General features: G+C 45.2%; 1 protein-coding gene across 4 annotated transcripts in view; it reads left to right on the plus strand.

The window, feature by feature from the left end:
• The first annotated feature begins 17,438 nt into the window (after positions 1–17,438).
• KLF12 (KLF transcription factor 12) overlaps positions 17,439–25,855 on the plus strand; it is a 442,914-nt gene continuing 434,497 nt past the window's right edge. For 3 of the 4 annotated variants that reach the window (XM_064174087.1, XM_064174050.1, XM_064174078.1), the window contains exon 1: positions 17,439–17,645. The gene's annotated coding sequence lies outside the window, so the exon portion shown is untranslated. The other variant, XM_064174059.1, reaches the window with a different exon arrangement.

Consider the following 25,855-nt stretch of genomic DNA (forward strand, 5'->3'; position numbering starts at 1 on the left):
CCACCATCTCTACACTGGAAAGAGAGAAGACAAGCAATCAGGAAGCACAGTGTGCCTTTGGTTTTGACTCTAAATCCAGAGGCAGCAGATGTTCTGTTTCTAGCACGAACTTGAGTGGATTCTTGGCTTCTCCACCACTGTGATTGCTTTGTCAAGTGTCTAACTGGCTTGGCATTGAAGATGAAAGTAAAGCTGAAGTTTTTATAGTCTTCTACTGATGTTGAATCCTGCTGTAAGAGTTTCTCTTACTTGCTTCAGAGAAAGACATATTTTGGTGATAGAATAGCTCCAAAGCCTCTAAGGAAACACAGCTTTTAACTCATATGAAAACGCCAAAGTCACCATCATTAAGCATCCCTAGGTTATCAAGATTTATGCTCAGGCAGAGGCCTAGTTGCAGGGGGTGGCACTGTTAAAAACTCTCATTAAAAGCACTGTAGTGTAACCCATCATGTTTTCTGGGTCTTGGTACTGGAGCGTATGCTACTATTGCTGAAAGAAGTAGGATCTTTGAATTAACCTGGACTATGTCCATTAACCACTTGTAGAAAAGTATAGAATCATAGAATTGTCAGGGCTGGAAGGGACCTCAAGGATCATCTACTTCCAACCCTCCTGCCATGGGCCAGGAAGAATTCTGCTGGCCTCGGAGAAGCTGCACATGAGATGCTAGAAGGAGTGAGGAGATGCAGGTGAAGTACCTACCATGACCAAAAAGCCCAAGAAAAATTGAATTCTATCAGATAAAATAGAATCACAGAATTGTCAGGGCTGGAAGGGACCTCAAGGATCACCTAGCTCCAACTCCCCTGCCATAGGCAGGGACACCTCACACTAGATTGGGTTCCTCAGAGCCTCATCTAGCCTGGCCTTAAAGACCTCTAGGGATGTGGCTTCCACCACCTCCCTGGGCAACCTGTTCCAGTGTCTCACCACCCTCATGCTGAAGAACTTCTTCCTAACCACTTCCACTGAAGTCTCAGGATCCAGAGATGGATATGTAGCTAATACGCAGTTCTGGGCATCTGGAATCAGCAAGGCTCCAGTATTGCCTTCTTGATCACCAGGGGAGAGGTTCTGATAATTTTTCAATGTTTTATTGCAAACAGAGAAATAATCACTTTTGCCCCTCCCTAATAACATTAAATGGCCTGCTCTTTCTCTGGCATATGGGCTCACCAGATGAGCACCTTTCCTCCATTCCACAGTGTGGAGAGAGCTGGGGTCATGTACTACTGCATGTCATTGTAAAGTGATGTTTTTATCAACATCTTTGTGGGTGCCACAGACAGTGGCACTGAGTGCAACCTCAGAAAGTTTGCCAACAACACCAAGCTGTGTGGTGCAGCAGACAGGGTGGAGGGCAGGGATCCATCCAGAGGCACTTGGACAGGCTGGAAAGGTGGGCACAAGCCAACCTCCTGAGGTTCAACAAGACCAAGTGCAAGGTCCTGCCTCTGAGTTAGGACAATCCCAAGCACAAATCCAGGCTGGGCAGTGAGTGGCTGGAGAGCAGCCCTGAGGAGAGGGACTTGGGGGTGCTGCTGGACAAGAAGCTCAACATGAGCCAGCAGTGTGCACTTAGAGCCTGGAGAGCTATAACCAGAGCCTGGGCTGCATCAGGAGAAGTGTGGCCAGCAGGTGGAGGGAGGTGATTCTCCCCCTCTACTCAGCTCTGGTCAGGCCCACCTGGAGTACTACATCCAGTTCTGCAGCCCCCATTACAAGAGAGATGTGGGGATGCTGGAGTGTGTCCAGAGAATGGCCACTTTGATGTTCAGAGGGCTGGAGCAGCTCTGTTGTGAGGACAGTCTGAAAGAGTTGGGGCTGTTCAGTCTGGAGAAGAGGAGGCTCCCAGGTGACCTTCTGGTGGCCTTTCAGGATCTGAAGGGGGCCTACAAGAAAGCTGGGGAAGGACTTTTCAGGATATCAAGGAGTGACAGGACTAGGGGGAATGGAATGAAGCTGGAGGTGGGTAGGTTTGGTCTGACTGTAAGGAAGAAGTTGTTCAGCATGAGAATGGTGAGAGCCTGGCATGGGTTGCCCAGGGAGGTGTTTGAGGCCCCATGGCTGGAGGTATTTAAGGCCAGGCTGGATGAGGCTGTGTCCAGGCTGATCTAGGGTAGGGTGTCCCTGCCCATGGCAGGGGGGTTTGAACTAGCTGATCCCTGTGGTCCCTTCCAACCCTGACTGATTCTATGACTCTATGATTTCCCAGCAGTTATTCAAGTAGATAACCGAGGATTCTGGTTTTTGTTGCACTGTAGTGGATGCAGGTGAGTGCAGCATCGCAGTGCCTGCCATGCAATTGCCACGGCATGTGATGGCAATGCTTCCAAACAGTCTATCCCACAACAAAAGTCAGCCACTAACTACTCAGATAGACACAATGACAGACTTCCTTTCTACCTGATGTGCAATCTTCCCAGAGAATGAAGTCAGGAATTGCCGAGTCCATTTGTAAAACACAGAATAAGAGCTGTGTGTACAGAACCAATTAAGGAAAGAATTGCTTTTTGCTGCCTGTTTCTTTTTTTTTTTCCTGGTGCACTCTTTTGGAAATTTACCTCCATATCCTAATTAACCTCTGGGTGACTTCATGTAAATGAGATGGCATTCTTTGCAGCATTGCTGTGGTAGTGTATTTGATTTAAAGGTAGCCAGCAAAGTTTCTTTTTAATGTGTTACACTATGAAGGAGTAGAAATGATCGGATTCTCATGGAATGAGAGATAGATGAGAAGAAGGAGAAAAGATAAGAAGTGACCTGAAAGATCTTAAGAAGATACACAGAATTCACGGGCCACATCTGCAGCTTGATAAACAAATCCAGGGCCACTAACTCACTGTGGATGTTCAAACTGACATCATCTTGGTACTGGATCTCATTCACTGAAAATAGATATAAAGCGTGTTAACTGGAGCCCTAGAGCCCTTAGCAATGTCAACGAGATAATTGCAGTAGATCAGAGGTTATCACTTAGGAAACCAGGAGTTTGGCTTCTCTTAGGATGGCTTGCTGGAGGAAAGGGCCCAAAGGGTGGTGGTCAGTGGAGTTAAATCCAGCTGGCGAATGGTCACTAGTAGTATCCTCCGGGCTCGGTGTTGGGGCCACTTCTGTTTAACATCTTTACTGATGACCTTGATGAAGACATAAAGTGTGTCATCAGTAAGTTTGCAGATGACACAAAGTTGGGTGGCAGTGTTGACCTGCAGGAGGGTAGGGAGGCTCTACAGAGGGACTTGGATAGATTGGATTAATGGGCCAATGTTAATGACATGAGCTTCAGTAAGGCCAAATGCCAGGTCCTGCACTTGGGCCACAACAACCCCAAGCAAGGCTACAGGCTTGAGGAAGTGTGGCTGGAAAGATGTCTGGCAGAAAGGGATGTGGGAGTTGTAATAGACAAACAACTCAAGATGAGCAAGCAGTGTGCCCAGATGGCAAAGAAAGCCACTGGCATCCTAGCTTGAATTAGAAATGCTGTGTCCAGTGGGGATAGGGAGGTGATTGTCCCCTTGTACTTGGCTCTGGTGAGACCACACCTCAAATATTGTGTTCAGTTTTGGGCACCTCATTACAAGAAAGATGTGGAGTTGCTGGAGTGAGTGCAGAGGAGGGCAATGGAGCTGGTGAAGGGCCTGGAGAATAAATCTTATGAAGAGCGACTGAGGGAGCTGGGGCTGTTCAGCTTGAAAAAGAGGAGGCTGAGGGGAGACCTCATTGCTGTCTACAGCTACCTGAAAGGACGGTGTGGAGAGATTGGTGCTGGTCTCTTCTCACAGGCAAATAGTGATAGAACAAGAGGGAATGGCCTCAAGCTGTGACTGGGTAGGTTTAGACTGGACATTAGGAAACATTCTTTCCCAGCAAGACTGGTCAGGCATTGGAATGGGCTGCCCAGAGAAGTGGTTGAGTCATCAACCCTGCATGTGTTTAAAAGTCATTTGATGTGGTGGTTGAGGATGTGGTTCAAGGGTAAACTTTGTAGAGTAGGAATAATGGTTGCACTTGGTGATCCTGTGGGGGTCTTTTTCAACCAGAATGTTTCTGTGATTCTGCAATTAGTTTTCCTGTGTGTCTGACACATCACAGGGACAAAAAGTCCTGTGAGGAAATTTAACTATGGAAAGAGTAGCCAGATTTATAAACATCTGTTTGTTATGCCTAAAAGATTTCAGAGCAGAACTAGCCTAGGTGACCTGGTGTTACCCACAAACACCCAAAACACTTGGGACAGCAAAGGTGACTAACCAGTGTCAAAGGAATCATAGAATCACAGAATAAGTCAGGGTTGGAAGGGACCACAAGGATCATCCAGTTCCAACCCCCCTGCCATGGGCAGGGACACCCTACCCTAGAGCAGCCTGCACACAGCCTCATCCAGCCTGGCCTTAAACACCTCCAGCCATGGGGCCTCAGCCACCTCCCATTCCAGCCTCTCACCACTCTTATGCTGAACTACTTCCTCCTCACGTCCAGCCTGAACCTACCCATCTCCAGTTTCGCTCCATTTCCCCCAGTCCTGTCACTCGTGATATCCTGAAAAGTCTACTCCAGCTTTTTTGTAGGACCCCTTCAGATACTGAAAGATGGAGCCCCTGCCAAAGTCAAGTGTGTTCCTGATGTCCACTGAAGCAGCTGCCACAAAAAAGATGTCTGCCAATGACAGTAAAATTTAGAAACCTATTTTAGGATGAGATGAGTCAGACCCTAAAGGTGAGTATCTTTCTCTATTGGAAAGGGTGCAGGGGTGGTTGGTCCTGATATAAATGCCTACAGTATCATGTAGTCAGAAATATCCCAGTCCCTTAGGCAAGCACTATTGGTACAAAGAATGGTGCTGGGAGATGAGAGTACAAGATGCGTCACTTAGGTGCTTGCTGCCTATTATTCATAACAGATGCATTAAAGTAGTACACATTAAAATATGCTTATGGCATACTGTATTACATGCCATATATATACATTATTGTCAGGGTACTGATGCACCATTTAATAATGTTTTTTAAAGTGGGCTAATTCAGCCCCTGGAAAAGATGGCTAAGGTGCTGAGCTAGACAGACTACCAGGCAGTGACTCCCAGCTCCACACAGCTACTGCCTTGCAGCTCACACTTAGGTGCTGAGATTAAGTAACAGTGTCACACACAGTATCACAGTATCACAGTATCATCAAGGTTGGAAGAGACCTCACAGATCATCAAGTCCAACCCTTCACCACAGAGCTCAAGGCTAGACCATGGCACCAAGTGCCACGTCCAACCTTGCCTTGAAGTGCCCCAGGGACGGCGACTCCACCACCTCCCCGGGCAGCCCATTCCAGTGTCCAATGACTCTCTCAGTGAAGAACTTTCTCCTCACCTCGAGCCTAAATCTCCCCTGGCGCAGCCTGAGGCTGTGTCCTCTTGTTCTGGCGCTGGCCACCTGAGAGAAGAGAGCAACCTCCTCCTGGCCACAACCACCCCTCAGGTAGTTGTAGACAGCAATAAGGTCACCCCTGAGCCTCCTCTTCTTCAGGCTAAACAATCCCAGCTCCCTCAGCCTCTCCTCGTAGGGCTGTGCTCAAGGCCTCTCACCAGCCTCGTCGCCCTTCTCTGGACACGCTCAAGCATCTCAATGTCCCTCCTAAACTGGGGGGCCCAGAACTGAACACAATACTCAAGGTGTGGTCTAACCAGTGCAGAGTACAGGGGCAGAATGACCTCCCTGCTCCTGCTGACCACACCATTCCTGATGCAGGCCAGGATGCCACAGGCTCTCTTGGCCACCTGGGTGTACCTACAAAACTGGTTTCATTTGTTCTTCATAGAATCATAGAATCAAACAGGTTGGAAGAGACCTCCAAGGTCATCCAGTCCAACCTAGCACCCAGCCCTAGCCTATCAACTACACCATGGCACTAAGTGTCTCATCCAGTCTTGTTCTGAACACCTCCAGGGATGGTGACTCCACCACCTCCCTGGGCAGCCCATTCCAATGCCAATCACTCTCTCTGGCAACAACTTCCTCCTAACATCCAGCCTATACTTCCCCCGACATAGCTTGAGACTGTGTCCCCTTATTCTATTGCTGGTTGCCTGGGAGAAGTGACCAACCCCCACCTGGCTACAACCTCCTTTCTGGTAGTTGGTAGTTCATGGGTAGTTTCAGATGGTTTCTGCTCAGTGCTTTGGCTGTGGTGAATCCCAGGCACCTGATTTTCTCTGTGACATACCCAGAATGGGTATTTCATGCTGAATGGAATGAATTAGGTAGTGTGAGCCTGGAAGTGATGTGTGGTGAAACTCAGTGTTGTCATGTTGTCTGTGGATGCAGTGCCAGGTACCTAGAAGTTAAGCACAGCAGCAGCTAGCCTGTAGGCTGAAAATTTGTGTGGGATTTAACCTGTCACCCGTGAAATGCTCAAACACTTGGAACAATGCCCAAGAGCTACCTGCCTCAGTGTCTGCACTGAACAGTGGATGGTCAGGCCAAGGGATTTACTTTAAGGTAGTAGGACTTGGGGAGGAGAAGAGGAAGGAGAATTTCAGTGAAATATTAAGGGGAAAATATATCATGCAGTATATCATAATGGCATAAAGCAATTTTGCATGCTGCTATTATATGGGCAAGTGAGTTTTCAGTATGACGGAGAGGCAAGCACAGTGATAGCCATGATGATTAGGGATTTCTTCCTCAGGGCATCCTGGCCATCAAAGTGTCCTCAGTTACTCTTAACACCTCCCCTCCACCTACTTTTTTCCCAATACACCTGTTTCTGGGCAAAGTAGGGGTATATAAAATTATGAAAGACACCGAGGAGATTTCTAAGTTGCTGTTTCCCCCTATTACCTTTTTTTTTTTACCAATAAGAGGTGCTCAATCTGCAGAACCTTCAGTACAGCAGTGCCAAGGCTGCTGGCAGGGCACCTCCCATGAGAGCCACTCACTCTGCAGTGTGCTGTCAAACCTCTGCCCACCCTCTCAATGGCATTTGATTGTGTCTTGGTTGCAAGAGGTGAGTTTCCTTCCTGGCACCAGCATGTAAACAAGTGGCAGTGGGATGGTAATGCCTTGCAATTGGCCCCAGTTTTTCCAGACATGCCAAAGACATGGTGGTGTAGGAGGGGTGCTCCTAATAACACATTAAAGAACAAAGCTTGTTCACATAAAAAATGTGGCAGGCTAAGGAAAATGACGGAGCTGCCTTTCTCTCTACCCCATGACTGGCCTCATGCTCCGGTGTGTTTCCATGGAGGCTGTTGCTGTCACTGCATGGCTCATGCTGGAGTGTCACATTGGATGGCAGCCAGCTCAACAAGAGAAATAAAGTGAGTTTTTAAGAGGTAATGTGGTAAATGTTCTTCTCAGTCTGGCTACCAATATGTGCTGTCTAGCCTGAGGCGCGCAGCACATATGGGTGCAGCTACTGAAGTTTGGTACTGCTAACTTCTTGAATCATTTCTTTACAAAGCCAAAGGAGACATGTTAGACTAACTGATAATAACAATAACAATAACAATAATAATAATAATAATAATAATAATAATAATAATGTAATACTAATACTACTGCTACTACTAATAGTAGTAATAATAAAGAAAGGTGGGTAAGGAAAGGCAAGGCCAAGTGATTCTCAACAGATTGCCACCCCTGATTTCTCCTGTCTTATTCTAGGGCTTTTCCACATACCAGGGGATTTTCCCTGTGCTACTTAGGCACTGGCAGAGCAGGCAGCTGTTCGCAGCAGCAGACGGCCAGAATAGCAAAGCGCCCCAGCCATGCTGATGGTGCCCAGCCAGGTGACAGTGTCCCAGGCAACAGCAGATGCTGGCATTTTGGCCACCTGCTTGGGGCACCTCTAATAGTAGCCCTGCCCTTCCACTCTCCCAGCAGCTGCTGGAGTAGGCAGCCTGGTTCCAGCTCCTCTTTCCTTTGTGGAAATTAATATTACCTCCAGTGCTGTGGCTGCTCTGTAGAGAATTTGGTCAGTGTGTTTTGGGGGGCTGCGCTAGAAAGGGCAACTTCTAAAGCAAAATATAGGTGCTGTCTCCTCTTTGGAAATCTGCTTCTCTCTCACAGCCTTTCAAGACACTTCAGCAGTCATTTTGCTGCGTGCCCCTGGGCTTCTGGGAAAGCAAGCATCACAACCTCCTCCTCTTTTCCCCATCTGTCAGCTCAGTAGCGACAATAGGGCAGACCAGAGTTTCTTTCAGCTCATTCGATTTCTATGGTTAGCATTTGCCAAGTGCTCAAGCATTTGTAAAAATCATGTCATCAGTTGTCATCAGAAAGAGAATTGATAACTGGTATTTACTGAGCTTTGCAGTCACTCAAGTGAATTCATTCTCTTAATTTAAAAAACAAAACAAACAAGCCCAGACATTAAGTAAGCAATTGCTACAATACGACGCTTAGGTTTTTCAGCTGTTAGACTGATACCCAGTGGCACAACTATGGTTAACAATCTGTGAAATTCCCCATTTAAAAAATAAAAATAAAAATAAAAATATATAAATAAAACTCATTAGAAAAATAATAATTTGCTCATCTGAAATGTGATAAGTACAATTGAGTCCAGATGAAGCCTCTTAATGCTTCTGAGCCATCAACTTCTGATCCAGAAAGCATACAATCCCGAAATCAACACAGCCATGGATTCGTCCACGATGCCCAGATGCAAACCCAGGCATCTCAAGCCAACCTATTGAAATAACAGAAGTGCTGTAAAGGACCTTTTCCAATGTATCTCACTCATTACCTGATTCTGGATCTTTTGCATTCTCAAGACTGGGTAGATATATCCCGAATAAATGAAGTTCTGGTACAGGAAAAGCCAAGTTGCTTGGCTTTGAAATCAAAACATTTATCAACACAAATGTCTTAGTAACACAGGAAAGCATCTGTAAGACAAGGTGCAAGACAGGAAAGGGGGATGCTGCCTGAGTAAAGGAATAGCATCTAACTGTTTGTTTGGAGGTCTGTTTTCTTCTGTCATTTATTTAATGTGTCCATTGAGAATGAAGAAATTTGCTGACTTATAAACAATTGGGAAAACCCCAAAATTTCTTGAAAATACTTCTTACACTTAAAACCTGCCAAGAAAAGTGTGAAAGACTGCTATGATAATATCTACAAACAAGACACCTTGGAAGTTTTTGGCTGCCTACTAGATACAAAATCAGATCCATGCCCAGCTGGACATAGTCCTCTGCTAACCTGCCTGCTGAACACTTCAGTCCCATGCACAAACCTTACCCATTTCTGACACATTTCTTCAGGCTTTGAAAGAAGCTTGTCCAGGTCTTTTTTTGTACAGAACTTCTTTTGTAGTCTGTGAAACCCATGCACGAGGAGAAAAAAAACAAACAGGTATCACCAATTTTACAATAACAAAGTGGAACACAACCAGGACCCACAGAGAACACAACAAAACCAGAGTTTGTCCTGGTTTCAGCTGGAATAGAGTTTGTTTTCTTCCAAGTAGCTGGTACAGCACTGCATTTTGGATTTAGTATGAGAGCAATGTCGACGACGCTCTGATGTTTTAGTTGTTGCTAAGTAGCGCTGTGTTAGGAAGTTTTTAGTTTCCCATGGTCTGTCAGTAAGCAGGTGCACAAAAAAACTGGAAGGGAGCGTGGCCAAGACAGCTGACCTGAACTAACCAAAGGGATATTCCATACTATAGGATGTCATTCCCAGTATATAAACTAGGATGAGTTGACCAGGAGGAGCCAATTGCTGCTTGGGCATTGCTCAGTGTTGGTGGTAATTGCATTGCACATCACTTGTCTTTTCTTGGGGTTTATTTCTCTCTCTTTTGGTTACAATGATTTTCAGTTATTACTATTGTATTTTAATTTAATTTATTTATTAAACTGGTTTTATTTCAACCTATGAGTTTTACTTGGGGTTTCTTTGATTCTCCTTCCCATCCCACCGAGGTAGAAGAGGACTGAGTGAGTAGCTGCATGGTGCTTAGTTTCCAGCTGGGGTTAAACCCACGAGTTTAGAGTTACAGCGAGAACTTTGAAAGTCGTGTCTCTAACATACCAAAAGAAACATAGTAGCTTTGATGTTTATATGAGAACACAGAACATCTCTCTTTATAAAGCACTGTTTAGAGATTTATTTGTTTTGTTTTCTTTGACGATTGTTTGTCTCGTAAACAACAAAATAATACAGTGTTCAACTGGAGTAGCTCAGATAATAGAATTTAATGTGGAGCTTAAAACAATGTAAGGAACGTCCTCAGGGAGATGTTTTGGTCCATAAACTCAGCCACAAACTAAGTTTTTGAAATGAAAATACAAAACTTCCCATTCCATTCCTGGGTGTCAGTTTGGCACAGTGTCCAGTGTTGGGAAGTCCTTGTCTCCATTTTGTTATTTTTCTTACTGAAATATTGAAGAGGTGCAAACCCCAAACCTCCCTTTCCCAGAATTTGTTCCCTGATGGGTTTCATGCTCCCTATTAACTTTTGCCAATCTTGGATTGTACTAAATAAAGAACTGCCCCCTCCTGTTCTTTTGCCTCTTAAATAAGATCATAACCCTTCAAGGGCTCTTGCTAAGATAAGTTTAAAATTAAAAAACACAGTGCATGATCTCAAGCCAAGGTTTAGAAAGGGCACAGAACTTCTGGATCAAGGGAGTGAAGCATTAATACTGAGTGGCCCCACTTTCCTAGAAAATGTCTTGGCACCATTGCCAGTCTAAATCTGGTAAGTTGAATATTTTGATCTTTGTCCCTGGAGAAAAACATGCACCTATTATATTTGATTATAGTTTTCCTCTTTTGTTAACTCCTTTCTAGACTTTATTTTATCAAAGAGGCTGCATTGTGTACACCAACCATTTATGCGTCAAATAGGTTGGCTTTGTTGTTTTTTTTAAATGAGGGAAGTGAGATGGGAAGGGAAGCTGAAGGGGAGATCTCCTGATAGCCCTTCTAAGAAGAAACAATTGACTTATACAAAGTACAGAAAAAATACAAATGTGATGTACAAAAGCTCTGATGTTCATACCCAAGGTACAGACTGCTGATGTTTCAGTGAACCATATAAAAGGCAACAGCACTACTTGCTAGTTGTGCTTCCACATTTTAGACAGACCACTTTAGTTAATGGCCACCTAGAAGTTGACTCTAAACCCTAACACTTGATGGCAGACTGCTGTGCATGTTGAAACACTGCAGATTCACAGAAATGGAAGCGGGTATCCTTGTCCAAAATGTCTACAATCTCATTCTAGATGGCAGGTGACAAATAAAGTAGCAAGGGCCATGTATTGACATTAACACCAGCGTGAGTGGAGAAGGACGAAGCACTTGGCAGATGAACACAGTGTGGATTGCAAGACAGCAACTGTACCCAAAAGGCTGTATCTGCTGAGGTGGTCAATTGCTTGGCATAGAAAGCCTGTTTATTTGCTTCTATCCGAAAGGGAAGGCTTGTGAAAGGAATTAGTAACACAATCCCTCAAATGCAGGTATTTGAATTGATTATCTGTCAACCCTAAGGTTTCCCTAAGTTCAGCAAATGAACACAATCTGTCTTCTAAAATATATCATGTAATTTGTTAAAGCTTTTGTCTAACCATGCATCTCAAATAAAAATGCATTTAGTTATTGATAGTAATGTTGATTATTTTTTTATTTGAGTTAGAAAATTAAATACAATTTGAAATGGAATAAACAATAGACACTTAATGATTATTATTTTAGTAACTGGTGTTAATTTAAATGACAAAATCTCTCAATTATTCAGCACATAGATGATTTATTACAGATGCCTCTTTATGTGTTTCAGGCTTATATTGTTAAAATATGCTATTCATCTTCTGGTTTTCTTTTGTTCTGAGGTTTCAGTGTGCTCTCTGCTGGTGATGCCAATTCCCATTTTGAAATATGATTGATTCATTATGATTAAATAAATGAACTAATGATATTAATTAAAAACCTTTAAACATGCACAAGTTAAATGTAGAAGTCACTAAACTGTTTCATAATGATTACTTATTTGCAAAACTGCTAGGTTAGGATCTAAAACAAAAATGCAAATGGAACAGTGAATATTGAGAAAGAATAGTGAAGAAAATTCTGTATCAGTGGAGGACAAATGCAGAAGAGGTGAGAGGCTGAGGAACATTATGAGGAGATTTTATAGCACATTCTGTCTTACTAGAGCCATAGAATAGAATCATAGAATGGTCTAGGTTGAAAGGGACCTCAAGGAACATCCAGCTCCAACTCCCCGGCATAGACAGGTACACCATTAGAGCAGGTTGCTCAAAGCCTCATCCAACCTGGCCTTAAACACTTCCAGGGAGGAAGCACCCACAACCTCCCTGGGCAACCTGTGCCAGTGTCTCACCACCCTCACAGCATCCAGTCTAAATCTCCCCTCTTCCAGTTTAAACCCTCATCCTGTCATTACATGATCTTGTCAATAGTCCCTCCCCAGCCTTCCTGTAGGCCCCCTTCAGATATTGGAAGGCCACTATAAGGTCTCCTTGAACTCTTCTGCAGACTGAAGAGCCCCAACTCTCGTACCCTGTCCTCATAGCAGAGGTGCTCCTAGGTTTTAGGAAACTCCATTAAAGCAAGAACAGCTACAGGAAGATTGGAAAGAGCCATCTGGGATTGTAAATGATGGGACTTGACAAAAAGGTACTGCTTTGTAGGCAGTATGGCAGAAGTGGAGAAAGTCTAAAAGGCACATATAAACACACTTGTCAAGTTTATGATAAAGTAAGTAACTGTGATGGTTTGGGTGTTCCCCATGCCCCCACACTTTATAAAATCACCCAGGCTAGACTCAGTGGCTCTGGAAATTGAATGAAGCTTTATATTTACAGCTTAACACAATATCCAAGCAGGTATTTACAATAGATACAGCAATAGACAGAAATATACAAGTTAAAATGTAATACAGAAAGACAACAGCCCTCCCAGAAACCTGAGTCTCCAGGAGTGGCTCTCAACCACCCTTCTGCCTTCCTCTCACCCCTCTATCTTACCCAAGATATTGCCTTATGTTTAAGGTAGTATGGAGGGTTGACCAGGGGGGTTAGGAAGCAGGTGGATTAGTCACACAGATGGCAGGTTAGGTTAGGTTAGGTTAGGTTAGAGAGAGAGAGAAGTTCAGTCCAAAGCCCAGACAGCGAGTCTCTTATCTATGTGTTCTTGTTCTTATAAATCTCAGCAAGCCTATGAGTACAGCAGACATCACCATTGTTTCCTTTTCACAACCTGTAATCTAGTTCTTCTCACAAAAACATTCTATCTAGGCTCAAACTAGCACAGTAACCAAAGATGTTCTGTGGGTAACTCATTCTCCTGGATTAAAAAAATATTGTTTGTTGGGGTTTTTTTTGTGTTTTTTTATGTATTTATTTATTATTTTTAAATTGTGCATGGCAACACAGTCAAAGTTCCTGCTTCAAAATAGAAGACTTTTGTTTCTGAAAAGATGGCATGCTGAAAAGTCACATTGATTAATAAGAAATGGGGTTAAAGTTCCTTCCTTCAAGAAAAAACAAACCCAAAGCCCCACCACTTTCTAATTCTCTAGAAATACCAATAATTTTCAAGGTATTTCTATGTTAAAATGTAACCCAGAACATGTTCACACAGACAACATATATTCAGCTTTGTTAAGCCAGATGAGAATGGAAACAGAGAGGTCAGGTATATGGAGTGAGCCCAGATGGTGATTTAGTAGGACAGGTTTTCCATAAAAGCATGTGATTGAGAACTACATTTCTCTATAAATCTGTGATATGTATGAAATACTAATGTGTAATATCCTTACTTCTGTATCAATCTATTGATATATAATCATGTAATACATTTCTCCTGCAAATGTAGCTGCATGTATTTTGCTTTACATACTGCCCTGCAAATTCATGCATATGGGTAATAGTTCTTAGTAGCAAGCAATAGACCATGTAAACAGCCAACATAGCACATCACCAAGCTCATGGAGGACAACTTTTATCACCAAATGTCAGTCAGCCAACCCCTCTTCTAGATGATTCCCTTAGATATACTAGACAAATGAATAAAATATTTCTAAGTATGACAAAATAAATATTGCTGTTTTAAAATATTTAATCTGAAATGCAATGGAAATGAGTTTGTCTGCTTCTCGGGGCATGGCAATGTGTGTAACATGATGTTTCTCTCGTATGCACCTTATCACGTTGTCCACATGCAATCTTTTCCCAGCTATCACTATTCATTTTTCATGTGCCAAGTTTTCATTAATCCTTTAACCTCAGTACGTAGAAAACACTCGGTGCTGGGAAATCATTCCTCCCTCTCCCAAGTGTTTAAGAAGGATGTATGTTAATACACATGCATTTTATTGACAAATCTGAATATAAGCCAGGGAATATTTCCAGCCGTGTTCTATAGCAGACTGCTTCCTATGAGACTATGTATTTTATCTTTCAAAAGAAGTGTTATTGTATCACATATGTAACCTATGATGAGTTGCTGAAGCTGGTTCTGCATCTAAAGTAATAAGGAAACAATGTTGCTTGGATCATTAAGACTGTACTTTATGTTAAATTTCAACAAATAAATGATTACACTACAGGCAAAACTATAACAACAAATCACACTAATCTCCTTTAGAGCTTGTGGAGACATGTATTGTGGAGTACTGTGTCCAGTTTTGGTCACTACAGTATAGGAGGGACATTGAGGTGCTGGAGTGGGTGCAGAGAAGGGCAATGAGGCTGGGGAGAGGTCTGGCAAACATGACGTATGAGGAGCAGCTGAGGAAGCTGGGCTTGTTTAGTACGGAGAAGAGAAGGCTGAAAGGGGACCTTATTGCCCTTTACAACTACCTAAAAGGAGGTTGTAGAGAGGCTGGAGCTGGTCTCCTCTCCCCAGTTACTAATGATAGGACAAGAGGAAATGGCCTCAAGTTGCACCAGGGGAGGTTTAGGTTGGCTGTTGGGAGGAAGTTCTTTCCTGAGTGGGTGGTCAGGCACTGGAACAGGCTGCCCAGGGAGGTGGTGGAGTCACCGTCCCTGGAGGTGTTTAAAAGGAGAGTGGATGTGGTGCTTGAGGCTATGGTCTAGTGATGAAGGCTGCTGGGATGAAGGTTGGAGTGGCTGATCCTGGTGGTCCTTTCCAAGCATAGCGATTCCTAGAGATTAGATGTTGTGGTGAGTGATTTGGTTTGGTCAAGGACTTGTCAGTGTGAAACTAATAATCAGACTCGATGAGCTTGAAGGGCTTTTCCAATCTGAGAAATTCTGTGGAAGACTGCTGTTGATATCCATTTTAACATTTATGTCCACCATTTATGTCCACCATTTAAAACAAAACCCAAAAGACCTTGTGGAAATAAGAGATAAGATGCTGTGGCAAATAGCGAGAGAAGTGTCACCTAAACCATTTATGCCAAAAGGTGGCAGAGGACCAGTTACAGGGAGAACACAAAGTGATGTGTAGATGCATGCAGTTTGCATGAAATCCTCTAAAGGAACAAATGTTAGCTCTGATTCTTCTGGCTTCCTTGGTAAATATTGTATAAAGCAGCAAACATTAGTTTGTATTTACAGAAAGTAATAGTGTGTTAGCGGTAATTATTTACCTGAGCTCAGCCTGGCTTTCTGCATAAATACACAAGCTACACAGGTTTTTACAAACACACTCATCTGATGGGCCAACATACCAGACCTACTAGGCCCTTCTTCTTATGTTCTATTTACCAAATTATTGCTACGGGTGGAATCTTCTGCAGCTGTTGGGCTGAACTCGAATCTGAGGAGGGCAAGAAGTGGGGACTCCTAAAGTTAGAACTGCCATTTGCTACCTGTCTCTGACCATGGCTTTTGAGTGTCCAGCTTGACATGCTGCCTATTCAGAAAGCTATTAAGCTTCCATAAATCTAATCCCTCCCTAACACTCTCCAGAAACCGTCTTAACAGCCACGGATGCATTTGGGCCCCATCGAGTTTACTTCATGCCTCACGAACCACATGGGAGGAGGCAGAAAGCAGCCACATCAGCTTCACATTAACAAGTGGCTCTGCGAGGCAACGGAATCCCTAGGTAAGCTAGCAGGCCAGCTTTAGTAGCTTTGACGTCGGTCAGGCATGGGCATTCCACCAGAACATTCCACTGTGCAAACACGTACTTATGAGAACACTTTTGTAAAGAAATAGAGATTTGCCTCTTAAACACCGACTCTCAGGGTTTATCTTAAGTCTTTATAGTTCCTCTTTTAAAACATCCATGCAATAATAAGAGTGTTTTATACAAACTAAGATGTTGAAATCTGTTTCTCTGTATGGTTATTAAAGGCTTTACAATCCACGATCTGCAGCCTTTAGGTGTGAAAAATCTTTCCATAAAGGAAGCTGCTGGCTTGCAGAGGCGCGACTCAGACCTACACGCTGACCTCTACGCACAAACCCCTCCTCGCACGCCTCTCACAAGCTGTAGTGTGCCCGCTCTAAGAAATAAAAGGTTTCCAGGGCTCGGCCCCTGCGAACCGGACAGGTAGCGGCGAGGGCTCGCCACGACCAGCCGATATGTACGGAACCGAACACCGGCCCCACAGCCCGGCCGCCCCTCCCCTGCCGGCGGCAACGCGCCCCCCAGGACGGCCCCTACGCCCCGTCCCGCTGCGCCGGGCCCGGCACCCGCCTTCCTCCCGCGCCTCCTCCTTCCCCGGCCCCGCCTGTCGCCTCCGCCCACTCGCCGGTGCTTATCGCAGCAGCCCTGTGCCCTGACCCCTTGCGTTTCCCCAGCTGCGGCTCCCTATCGCCATGTCGCTGTCCCCGGGACGCCCCTCATTGTCGCGACAACCACGTCTCCACCGGGGCTCCTTCAGCGTCGCCACTGTCCCATGTCGCTGTCCCCTTTCAGCGCCGCCATGGCTTTGTCCCCCCCGTGACTCTCCTCAGCGCTCCTATCACCTTGTCCCGCCAAGGCTTCGCGCAGTGCCCTCATAATCCTGTTCCGCTGTGGTTCCTTCAACGTCTCCATCATCTTGTCCCGACAGGGTTCCCTTCAATGCCTGCACAGCCCTTACACCCCCGGGACTCCCCTCGGGCCTCCTCTCAGAGCTCACGTTGCCCCGTTCCCAGCCCGGTCTCCTCCATCGCCCCGCACCCCGCCAAGCCTCCCTCGACAGCCCATTAACCTGTCCCCGCCTCGCTTGCCCTCGGCGACCCTCCAGCCTGGGCCTCCCCCCCGGCGCCCCCGCTGCCGGCCCCGCCCTGCCCCTCCCCGCGGCGCCCCCAGAGGCCCCCTTGCCCTGCCCCCCGCGGCCCGGCGATCCGGGACCGGGGCCGCACAAGGAGGGGGAGGCGCGGCCGGGCGTTCCCGTCCCCACCCCCCCGGGGCGGGGCAGGCGGCTCACCGGGCGGTGGGGCGGCCGAGGGGCGGGGGCGCGGCCCCTCCCCTCCCCCCGCCCGGCTGCCGGTGGGGGCGGGGACGCGCCGCATGCCAGCGACGCCACCGGCGCCCGCCGCGGCCGGAGCAGGGGCCCGGAGCTGGGGAGGGGGATACCGGTTTGGACCGGGCCCTTTGTCTGAGCGGCCGGTGGGGTGTCGTGGCAGCGGCCCCACCGTGAGGCGAGGCTGCGCCGGGAGCCTCCACCCCTGGCCCACCCTGCCCCGGGCTCATCATGTGACGCGGGTAAGTCGGCGGCGGCGAGCGCCGCGGCTCCCCGGGCTGTCCCCATTCATTTCCCGGGGACGGCGGCGAGCTCGGCCGCCGGTTGCCTGCTCCGCCTGTGCTGTGTGAGTGTGCGTGCGTGTGGCACTGCCCGGGAAGAGCGGGGCGGGCGGGCAAGCGAGCAGAGGGACAGAGCGAGCGGAGATCCTGTGTCAGGGGAAGGGAGCAGTTTCTACTGCTCTGTCGCTTCTGTTCAGGTCTCTGCCGATTCCTGTGCTTACCGAAATAAACGGTTAACGTGTGTATTTTTTGCCGTTGCTGTCCCAGCCAGCTTTATTTTTTTATTAAAAACCGAAAAGCTCCTATGCTGAAGTTAAATAATTTTAAAGAAAAGTGGGAGCAAGGCACTCCCCCCTTCCCTAGCACCGCCAGGGCGGGCTCCGCCGCCGGGGCGAGCCGGGGGTTAACGACGGTGCCCTCCCCTCTCTCCACTCTTCCTCCCTCCCTCTCCGGTGCCCCGGCGGCAGCGATGCCGGGGGGGAGGGGTGTGTGTGCAGGGTGCTGGGGGCCGCCGCCGGCCCGAACTTTTTCTTCAACTTTCCCGCAGAGGCTTTTGGTGGGGGTGTTGTGGGGAGTCGTGAAACAAACGGGGAGAGGAGGGAAATAAAAAGCGCTAAGTGAGAAGCGATGAGCTGCGAGGTGGGAGCGCCCAGCCCTTTGTGCTGCCGGCCCCGGGCAGCGGGGTGCGGACAGCCGCCGGTGTTCCTGCTCCTTTAGGGGGCTGGAGAAAAATGAATATATGCATTCTAAAAATAAATATAAAACTAAACATAAACACAACTATACAGGTCGGAATGTAACGCTACATGGGGGGTTAAAAATCAGAGTGAACGCCGTACCGGGGGTGTGTGTGTAATAGAAATCGGAATGTAAGGCTAACTGGTTTTGTAGAAAATAGTATATCTTCAATAAAATCGGTACTTCCACAAGTCCTGGGAGCCGACCGTTGACATTTAAGTTAAAAAGTGTGCGCCCGCAGCAGCTGCGGGAGATGCGTGCCCCATGGCATCGGCGTCACCCTGGAAAGCCCACCGAAAGCTTTCCGCAGCTGGTGCAGCCGGGTAAGCGCGCTGGAATGAAATTCGGACTCCTACCTACCTCCCCCAAAATCCCGCTCTGCCCACCCGTCAGAGTGCTGCGGAATTTTGGGGGAGGCAGATAGGAGCAGGGTTATTTTGTATTTCTCCCTCGCCATGGTTTGCAGGGATGTGATGCTCGGTTCCAGACAGCGGGTTTTTTTGGATCTTGGCGTGGCTTGCATGGAAAATACGATGTTTTACGCGCTTAGGGAGCAGGTAGGAGCAGCAGTTTGGTAGGAGGCACTTAAGAGAAGTTCACTTGTGTCAGGGTTTATATCGAGCTCGTAAAATAATACTACCTTTTGGTAGTCCCCTTCCCTTTGAATAAGTAAACCGGTTTATGTTTAATTATCCATCACGAAATAAAGGTGTTCTTTGCGCCCCATGGGTTTTTTTTTCCCCTCTTTTTTTCCCCTCCTCTTTTCCGTTTTTGTCTTGCCACGGTGTCACCAAAAATCGCCAGGTATATTTCCGCGGCAACTTTGCAAGGCTGCTTTATATAGGCGCTGCCCGCATATGGGCTCCATTTTCTGCTTTCTGGTTGGTCTACAACTCTGAAATGTACAGGAACAGCAAAGTGGTCTTAGCGTGGGATTAGTAACTGTGCTGAATAGGTCACAGATGGGGCGATAGAAGCATTTTATTGATGACGTAAGGCTGCATAAACCCAGTCTGCTGCTGCCTTTTTTTTTACTATTACTTGTGCGGGGGGAGGGGGAATATCTTTCTAATGGGACGTAATCAACTTGAAACCGCTGTCTGCAAGCCGGCGTGTCACCTATCGTCACAAGCCGACCACGCATAGCGAAGGAAACATTGCGGATCTTTTTTATTTATTTATTTATTTTAACATTTCCCCTCCCGGTGCTGTCTGAGGGCTTTGGCAGCCGGTTGGAGCTGCCGCTGCTGCGCTGCTGCCGGCAGGTGCCCGGACTGGAGCCTGGTGGGATGACATCACTCCTTTAGCGGCCGGGGAGCAGCACCCATGCGCACCCCTTCTGGGGCCAGCACCCCCACCCTCTCACCCAGGCTGCATCCTGACTAACAGTAATGGTATTTTCCTTATTTTTTCCCCCCGTTTATTATTTTTTTCCTTCCTTTTCCTATGTCTGCTACCTGGAACTCGGGGGGGAGGAGGGGGGCGGGGGGAGGAGGAAAAAGGAGAGGAAGTGGGGGAAGCGGGGGACAATCTGGGAAGCATCTTTTTTTAGGCAGATCTTTTCATTACGGTACTGTAAGCTTTGCAAGGTGGCTTGGGTTAACACCCCCCTTCCCCCCTTTTTATGTTTCCCCCCCAGTTTGTGGAGGCATGCAGTAGCATTTAATCAGGGCTGGAAAAAAGAAGTGATGCTCTCTTCTGTCCCCCAGCTGTGGGGCAAACGAGGCATTCTGAGGAGGAGATGTGCCATGGGCTGTTTAATGAGTGACTGCCTATGTGTGCTGAATGGACTGGGAAGGAGTTCTGGATGTGGTCTTTGGTTTTGGCTTCTGACAGTGAGACAATTTTAGATGTGTAAAGAAGGGGGGATGGGAAGTGAGGTATTTGCAATTTATTCTTTTTTTTTTTTTTTTTCTTCCCCCCCTAGCAGTACTTAGTGGTAATATTCCCAGGCCTTCCTGTGCCCTCTGGTAGAAAAGCGTGGCTGGAAAGGCCCCTGAGAACCCAAGAAGACTATGTGTAACAACTTTTTAAAATAAACTAAGATTCCAGGGCAGGCTAATCTCAGAGTTGTCTGCCAGCTGTTTCTGTTGGGATGAACCAGACCTGAATGTGTTTGAGCAGAGTTTTACTTCAGACAAGAGGAGCCTGAAAACAGCGTGGGGCTGAACCAGCTTCTCCCCTGGTAGAGTGAGGTCACCGGTGAACTTGAACTGTAAAGCCCCATGCTATCTACCATCTTCCTCTTCACCCAGACCAAGCTGGTGTGTGAATGTACCCCCCATAATTAAATAGAAACACAGACCGTGGTTTTGAGGAAAATGAGTGATACCTTTTCTGGCTCTTTGAGGAACTGTGTGCCACACTGTGGAGTTGCAGAAACTGTAATTTGATGCAGGTTTCAGTGCTAGAAGAGCATCCTGTTGTTTAGATTTGGGGTAGTTTATAAGATAAAGGGAAAGTGTGTGCCTCTTACCTTTGGGTGGATGATGACCACTTATGCTAGCGTTACTAAAGTTGCAGTGCTGGAGCTTCAGGCTGCTCCATCACCTCTGTGAGCCTTGCGTGGTCACTGGCACTGCTTTTGAGGATGGCCAACCTACTTGCCTGTTCTCCAGTGTCATTAGCATTGTGTAATAGGTCTCATCAATACAAGTTGGTTTTCACCAAGACTTTGTTCAAATCAAATAAAGTATGAGACTGTGATTGAGGTGTTTGTATGTTCATAAAGCTAGGCAAATATTTATACTGGTGTTTTGTTTGTGGTTTTCAGAGTATTGTATCTTGTTCTGTTTTGTTGAAGGATGATTGTGGTTTGCCTTTCCTTGACATAACTACAAAATGAAACAAAATTAATTTATTGAAATGGAAATTCCGTTTTTATAAAAGCTGAAATGGATGCAGCACCAAGACTTTGACCTTCTCAGCTCCCGAGTAGTGGTTGTTTACTACAGCTGCAGCTGTGCGTCTTTGAAAGAGGAGGAGCTGTGAACACAAGCATGCTCACTTTCCCCAGCTAGGAGGAAAACATAACGAGCATGCTGTTTCAAAGTGAGATGTGCAGAAAAAGTATCAAGCAATCAGCTTGTGGCTTCTTCCCTTTTATGCAAAGGTGTGCTGTGCCGTATCTGTAAAATGAATTTTGAGCCCTGGAAGTGCAAATCTGAAAGCATGGAATGACTACACTTGCTATGCACTGAAAAATAAACAAATACTTTTACGATTAAATGCATGGTTACATGAGGAAAGAGTAATGCTTGTGCGCTGTAGTGCTAAGGACGCTTTCAGCATCACCGGTGGAAAAAGCTCGGTGTAACCTTACCCTCGGGGTTCAGCAACTAGCAGCCTTCTCCAGTTGATTTTAAAAAAAAAAATTTAAAAATCAGTACTAAATGCAAAATGAAAAAAGAGCAACAAGTTGTATGTGAGGATTCAACATCACAATGCCTGGTTTAGTTTAAAGCTAGGCATAGAGCTATGTTGACAAACATGTCTGGAGTGTTGACTAGACCTAATATATGTGGCACTGTTGCACAAGTGGGTAAAACTGGACCAGTGTGAGTCTAGTTGTGCAGTCTCTTTTGATTTAGATATGTGTGTATTAGAAAAAACAGCCACCTCAACCTGTCCTAGTTATGCTCTTTGCATTTGGAAGCTCTTCTCTGTGCAGAAGGTTTGCTTAGACTTGGTGCCCTAAAATCTGTGAACTTTTGTAGAATCAAGCAGGTTGGAAGAGACCTCCAAGATCACCCAGTCCAACCTAGCACCCAGCCCTGTCCAGTCAACTAGGCCATGGCACCAAGTGCCTCATCCAGGCTTTTTTTTGAACACCTCCAGGGATGAGGACTCCTCCACCTCTCTGGGCAGCCCATTCCAATGGTAAATCACTCTGTGAAGTTTGATGTGAAATGTAGGTTTGGAGTTTCTTCTGAGCCTGTGCTCTTGTGTGTGCTCCCGAGCAATAAATATAAAACAAAAATGGTAGACAACTATTTTATTTACCTTTTGGCAGCAGAGAATTCTTAAAATAATGCTGAGAAACAGAAGGAAGAGGGAAAATTAATGCAGCTTCACGAAAAAAGAAAATCAGTGTATCTGCACTGCACATAGCATTGAGCTTGTGTGGACTTTCCTCATTGAGTTCATTGTAAAATCTCATTAATCACATAGCATGATCTAAACTTTGGTCTGAAGGAAAATGAAATTGTAATATTCAAATACTGTTTACATTTATGGCTGTTACTGAATGATGCGTTTCGATTTGGTGGAAGACAACTTTAAATTATGGTGTGCCCTGGTGCTGTATCTATTTCTGTTATTTCTTGCATGTTTTAGAAAGGGATTGTGGCATGAAACATCCCAGTGCTTCTCAACTGAAATATATGATAAAACTTGGGAGTGAATGTATGATGTTGTGTGAAATATATCCAGGGACTGTATGCTTCATACTTACTCTTTCTTCATGCGCTCCATTTCTGTGTGCATCAATTCCTGTGTCAGATGAGCTCCTTCAGCTGCACGTACAAGGATAGCACTTACCTAGGTGCTTTCTGATTATTCCTAATATTTTTCCCAGTAAAAGCACAAAAAGATGCAAAATCTAAGGGTATCAGAGCAAAAATTGTGTGCACTATGGTAAAGGGTAAAGCCTTGATTAAAAAATAGTAAGTGTACGCTCAGTGTTACTTGAATAAAGTTTGCAAAACCATTGCACTCTGGCATTTCGTGCCCACTAAATGCAATGCTAGCAATGTTTTGGTTTTTTTTTAAGAGTCTTCTGATGTATTTGTTCACAGATTTATTTATTTAGTTATTTCCTTGAGACTGATGCCCTCATGTGCAACGTTTATTCTTTTGTGGGCTGCTGATAGTGCTGGCATTGACGGGCTTTGGAGTTGAAGTATAGATCAGCACCACTTAAGGAATGTCTGGTTAGCAGTAGCAAGCTTTTGTCCTCTTTGTGAGCCAGACTCCAGGACAGGAATGAAGCAGGCTCTTTGCTAATGGCTGGCATGGTATTTGCAACATAGCAGAGTAATGATGGGACTCAAAAATCCCGAGCTTTGTTCCTGGCTGTGGGATGAGTGTGTTCTTGGCGTTTAAGTGTAGAACAATCAAATCCATGACCTTGGACATCAGTGTCACAAAAGGAGTAATTAATCAGATGAAGTATCATGTTGGGAGACCTGAGTTCTGGTATTGCTTTTGTCAGATGTCACCTAGGACAACCATTTCAGTACCCTCTCTGTAAGGTGACAAGCAGTGACCCTAATTCCTAATTAGTGTTGAGTGTTGTCCGGTGGTGAGAGCTGCAAAGAGCACAAGAGGATGCATGCTAATGCTGATCCCCTCACTGACTGGCTAAATAGTTACTTTTTCTCTGCTTTGGACAACAAGGGCTTTCTAGGTGATGGTGTTGCATCTCTTTTCTGGAATCTTCTAGGTCCCTAATAGGCAGTGTGTGAAGCACAGTGCTGCTGGGCTAGTGCAGGTGATGTACAAAGAGCTTAGGCCAGTGGGAAACAGATACAGGTCCCTTGGAGTCAGAGATGCTGTTGGTGAGTTCTGGTAGCCTTCCTGAGCATGGATGAATCATAATTCTCGAAGCCTTTGTTTGATTCCTGACAGCCTGGTATTGGCATGGGTGAAGACAACTATCTAATCCCATCAGATTCTGTCTTTTTTTTTTTTTTTGGATCCCTAAGGGTGAATCTTCCCAACCAAAATATTCTGAATTATTTTTAGGTGATATTTCCACTACTAAAATTGTCAGAAGTGACTGATGTGTTCTTAAAAACCTTCAAATCAAATTTTGCAGAAGCAATCACAGAATTTCAGATGAAATTTGTCAAATGGAATAATGCTGTATTTTAGGAATGTGCAACATGAGCTTCAAAGAATAACCATGACTGTTGTCATTTACCATGGATACTCTTCATTTTTCTACATGGGGCCATCATTTTCAGATGGTCTGCTAAAAATTGACCTTTTACAACAAACATTGTCATCCAAGGTAGCCATTTAAGATATTTAGGATTAATGATATCAGCTGCCACTTTTTCCTAGGAAAAAAGAAGAAAGATAACAGCAGTGGATGTTATCCAGTAACATCCACATGACTCTGAGCAGGGCTTGACTTTAAAAGAGAATAGTACAGATTTTTTCTTTATTTTGTTTTAATCTTTCCATGTGCAATGATGACATAAAGCAGTTTTGAACTAGTCTTGAAGTATGGGTTGGCAGTGTTCTAGAAGAGCATGTAAAGAGGTGTAATTGATGACACTTTAAAATCTTTTAAAGTGTTGGACAGTAGTTGGAGCTCTTCCAGTTCCTTTTTCAGAGAATCTTTCAATTGCAAGAAAATTTGGGTTAAGTGGGAAATGAAAAGATTTCTCTTAAATGTGAAGAAAAATACTCCATTCCAGTTTCTGTAAATAGGTAATTGTTGTAAGGCAACTTAATTTCCCCTAGTTTCATCTAACCAAGGAAATACTTTGTGTGTAACAGTGTCCTACAGAATTTAGAAAAGAAATAATGAGCAAAGTAGGTTATCTTTCCTCTATTGAAAAGGGAGAGCAAGCAAACTCCATGTAGTTAGCAGTCAGACTTGGAGGCTGCTATTTTGAACAGTATTGCCATATTCACTTCTATTTTCCCAATCTCGAGTCATCAAAATCAACATTTTGCTAAAGTGCCTTTGACTTTTATCTAAAAAATATGTATCAGTAGTTAAGGACCATCTATTTTGAGAAGGTAACAGTTTTGTAGTTTTTGCTTGTGGCTGTTGCGATATCTTGCGGTAGTCACATGGAACAATTAAATATAAAGATAGCACAAAAAAAATATAATGAGATTTAGTACACTTTTTCTTCCTTGCATCCCAACCAGTTTCCAAGATAGATTTATTTTGTGCTTGCTGGTGATGTGCTCTCCTTTAGGTTTCACATGTTGCTGGATTTGGGGAGACAGTGTTTCTTTTCCATTGCGATGCTAAAGAAGCATGTGGGCTAGACAGGGATGGAAGGTTTGAGTCTATGCATAGCAATCACAGACACTTACCTAAGTCATTGCTGACAGATAGCTTGAATAAAATATGTTCCTTTCCAAAAAGAAGAGCCTAGCTCATCCTTGCCTCAAAGGCATGTACTGAAATCATGACACCAGAACCATTCTGATAGTCAAAAGACCATCAGAAGACCTCTCTGCTGGCTGGCAGTAGAGGAATTAGCGGTTTAGCTCACACATAGATGCACGGACTTTTGTGAAAGGTAGGTGAGAGATCTGCTTTATTGAAATTTTGGGAGAAGCATCCCTGGCCCTGCAGCATTTGGTGATGGTAAGGAAGAAAAAGCAGTTTTTCTGTGAGCATTTCTTGTGGCTTTCCTTTTGTTAGCATTAAACTTTAGCCCTTGTGCTCTAAGAGCAGGCTCCAC

Source organism: Pogoniulus pusillus, chromosome 3 (assembly GCF_015220805.1).
Source record: "Pogoniulus pusillus isolate bPogPus1 chromosome 3, bPogPus1.pri, whole genome shotgun sequence".
Classification (NCBI taxonomy): Eukaryota; Metazoa; Chordata; class Aves; order Piciformes; family Lybiidae; genus Pogoniulus; species Pogoniulus pusillus.